Source organism: Olea europaea, unplaced genomic scaffold (assembly GCF_002742605.1).
Source record: "Olea europaea var. sylvestris unplaced genomic scaffold, O_europaea_v1 scaffold2632, whole genome shotgun sequence".
NCBI lineage: Eukaryota > Viridiplantae > Streptophyta > Magnoliopsida > Lamiales > Oleaceae > Olea > Olea europaea.
The window spans coordinates 11,914-16,319 of NW_019244664.1; positions in this window are offsets into that span (position 1 = coordinate 11,914).

Consider the following 4,406-nt stretch of genomic DNA (forward strand, 5'->3'; position numbering starts at 1 on the left):
CTGATCCTTGGATCTATTCCCACCATGTCCTCATGCTTCCAAGCGAAGACATCCAAGTTCCTTTTTAGGAAGCTTATCATCTCATCTTTTGCTTCAGGGGACAGTACATTCCCTATTCGCAAGACCTGACTAGAGTCCTCTGGGTTGGCGGAGAATGTTTTGAGTTATTCCATTGGAGGTATGCCCTTGTTCAGGGGCGTCGAGCATTTCCATGTCCATACTGGCTTCATTGGCAACTTCAGTTATGATCACGTTAACAGTTCGAGGCTCCGACTTTCTCAGAGAGTTTAAGTAACATGCCCTGGAGCCCATCTGATCGCCTCGGACCGTAGCAATCCCATGTTCAGTTGGGAATTTCATACACAAGTAGTGGATGGATGTGACGGCCCAAAGATCTTTTAAAGCGGGTCTGCCCAATACTCTATAATAGGCCGATCTGTGGTCTACCACTAAGAATTCCATGAAGTGTTAGGCCACTAGAGGTGCTGAACCCATCTTGACGGGCAAAGTGATCCGCCCTCGTGGGACGATGCTATCTCTAGTAAATCTGAATAGTGGGTCGGTCATGGGGATCAACCCATGTTCAATTTGCATTTTGTCGAAGGTGGAGCCGAACAGTATGTTCACTGAACTGTCATTGTCGATGAGCATGTGTTTGAGTCCATTTCTAGCCACTACGACTCTTACAACCAATGCGTCACAATGGGGATGGTGAACTCCTTCTCCATCTTCCTGAGAGAAAGTGATTGGGGCCATCTTATTGGCCGCTTGTGACTCGTTGACAATGTAAGTAATCATTGGCAGGTCATTCGCTTCCCTTGTGTAATTCTTTTGGGCGTTCCTGGTGTTGCCACCAACGTGAGGTCCCCCAATGATTGTGTCGATCTCCCTGATGACTTGGCTCCCAGAGAATGGGGCCTAATCTCTCTGTCTAGACTGTCCTCGGTTCCTTGATTCTCTTCTCCGGGGTGATTGCTTTCTATGCCCTCTCTCTCCCCTGTTCAGGGAGGTGGATCTACGAGGATATTCGTTCCTACTGGAAGGATGTGGGTTGCTTCGAGGCAGCGATTAGCGTCTCGACACTCACTAGTGTCATGCCCATAGAGTTGGTGGAAAGTGCAAAACCTTGCGCCTTCCAAGGGCCTATTTGATCGCTTCTTCTTCTTCTTTTTCTTCTTACTATCAGCTCTTCCGGATGGTCCTGCTTCGCCAAGAGCATTCTCGTATGCCAATACCGGTACTGCATTCAATGTGGTGGAAGCAAGTGTCTATCTGGAAGTGGGAGCTATTGTATGACTTGCTTGAGCCCATTGCTGAGTGACAAGGTGCGTTGCGGGTCCTCGACCTACCTGCCTCTGAGGTGGAGGGAGTCCCTGCGTGGCACGGTTTCGGTGATCAATCATTTCCTTACTTACGATTTCTACTCTCATCATTTCTATCAGTTCGTCATAGGTGGCAGGATTCTTGCTGTGCACGTCCCTCCAAAACAAAGTATTCATGTTGAGGCCGCCTTTCAGAGCTTAAAGGGCTTCTCTGTCAGTGACTTGTTCGCAGTATGTGATTTTGTCTGTAAATCGACGAGATAGCTTTTCAACGTCTCTCCAGGGGTCTGTCTCATATCTTGTAGACGTTGCACTGGGCCTCTCCTTCTTTGCGTGAGAAGTATTGGTTCAAGAATGCCTTCTTCAAATCTGGCCAACTCCTAATGCTCAGGGGGGAAGTCTGCTATACCACACTTTAGCAGCTCCACCTAGGGTTAGGAGGAAGGCTCTGCACTTTAAAGCAGGCGAGGCTCCCTTGAGGCTCATCTGTGTCATGTACTTGGTGAGGTACTTCTCCGGGTCTTCCTTTCCTCCACACTTGGGGATCTTAGGGGACATGAAGTTTGCTGGCATTGGGAAGCTTCAGATCTCCTTTGAGAAAGGAAAATTATCATCATCATCGTCAATTTCATAAGATCAACAAAGCCCATCTGACCCTTCATCACCTTGAATATCCTAGGGAGGTGGAGATGCTTCTCCTCGGTTCCCCCAATTGACTAGGTTTCTTCTATCGCTCCTATTTCTAGGAGGAGGAGGTGCCTGTTCTTGCTCCTGGTCTTGCCGAACCGATCTTTATACTGAGCGGACCCTTTTGCTAGGGTCCTGCCCTATTCGGTCAAAGACACTTACTGATCTTTGTTCCTCATATTTTTGAGGGAAATCTTCCCCTAGATGTGGTTCTGCTGGCTGGCTCCCTCGCACATAGGAGGTGGCTTCCGCGGCCATCTCTCTTTCAAGGGGGCGTTCTCTGTGTTGGTTCATATGGCCTCGGGAACGAGACACAGGGACTTTCTGCACTGGGTAAGATCCTTGGGGCATTTGAGAGCCTTGGTGATCTCGGGCTTGCATGAGAAGTTCATGCATCGCCATATTCTGAGCTACGATGTCTCTCATGCCCGTAGCTATTTGAGTCATTCCTTCAGTGAGTATGGCTGTTCTTTCACCTCGGCGACGCCGGTGATGGGGTCTCTGGTGAGTGACATTATTATGGAGCACCTCTTCTTCAGAGGCCTTTCTCATGGGGTTGTCGTCTTCATGGTTGAAACTCATTCTATCTCCTTTTTCAAGGGTTATGAGAATTTGGATTATAACTCGACTTTGTTCTTTTTTAAGAACGTGCCCTTTTCAGGGTAAGTCGCCAGTCTTCCGGTGATTTCTCCGGTGAAGAACGCAGAACTTAGAATGGGAAGTATTTGCCATAGACGGCACCAATTTGTTGACCTCGAAAATTGGATCCTCCATGTGGCCAACCGATAGCCAGTCCACGTATTTCTCCCTGTGCACAAACAACGCACGGTCAGATACATAAGGCCGAGACCAGCGGGGGTGGCGGCAGCCGTATACACTCCGACGAACAAGTTAGGCTCAGGTGATCAGAACAGTACCAAGGTTGTGTAAAATAGTGGGGAGGAGAATATATATTTGCTTACTATGGAGTGCTAAGTAGAAAGAGTTTCATTACCTTTACCTCTTGCCAAGCCTTGGGTATTTGTAGGTGAGGAGAATCGTTGGATATGGGACACGTGTATACATCTAAACGGTATGAGGCATTTGCTAATAGGCGTCAATCAGCCACGTCTATAGAGTGGGCGGGTAATTACTTCTTCCGAGTTGAGTTGACATAAAGTTGATATGTCATGTTAACTAGCCTCATGGAGATGTCAAATCACTTTAAATCTTTGGGGCAGAAAAGATCTTGACAAAGATCTCATTCTGAAATTGGCGACGGATCCTCTGGTCGAGGTCTCTAGAGTGCATTTCGCCTCGAATTCAAGGGCGAGGGCGCTTCGATTAGTTCCATAGGATTACCTATGCCTCGTAGTGTGATAGCAGATCGTCACCATTGGTGAAGTCACTTCGGAACCACTTCGGATGAGTATTCCACACCTTGCTTGATGTGGTGGTGGACTTTCTGAAGTGGTTCACACTCATCCGAAGTGGTTCAGATAGGGGCGTAACAATAACCATCACTACCTAACAACCACAACCAACACCACAAAACAACCATCTATAACTAGAGAAAAGGACCACCAGCACCACTACTACCAGCACCACCATCACCGCAAGCGTCACACCTTCCAGCCAAACCATAGATCGAAAAATCAAAAGTGGGAGTGGAAGAAGAGAGAGATAGAAAATAGAGATGCATCGCTGACAGTTAGACAAATGGAGAACAGGAGTGGAAGAAGGAAGTAAGCTGCGTATAGTAGCGGGTCAGTCCGTTCACGATGATGAAACGTGGTGGTAACACGAGTAGAGCCGGTGTAGCAGCCATCGCCTCCATTGGTGAGTCTGCGATCAAATTATCAGTGTTGAATCTTTTACTGGCCGGAGACTGAAGTCAATATGAAACACTTAGACCACTTGCCAGAACTGAAAATTCGATCGCAGACTTTGTTTTGATCTTCCACTGGTCGAAGATGATGGCTCCCAAAATCCTGACTCCTCATTCTGTGATAAAAAATCCAGTTCTAACTATGGCGATGCGATGGGCAATGGGCTACCGGAAAAGAGTGAGAGGTGCCACCGTAAGAGAGCGTAGAGAGAGAAGGGATAATAGAGATAGGGTTTTTGTAGAGATAGAAGGAGAAAATGATTAAAGGTTTTATGGTGGGGTCGAGTGGGATAGGTAGGTATATTAATTTAGTTTTATAATTTTAATTAATCTTATTTACCACCTAAATATAATTTTTCCTATTTTTTGATTATAAACTTGAGATGAAGGGTTCTTAATAATTTTCCATATATATATATATATATATATTTTAATGTATCAATACAGAGTACTATAAAATGCTGTCAACTTTTTATTTGGTTTTGTAGCAAAACTTCACTTGCAATAGATTTTTTAGGATTGAAATATAT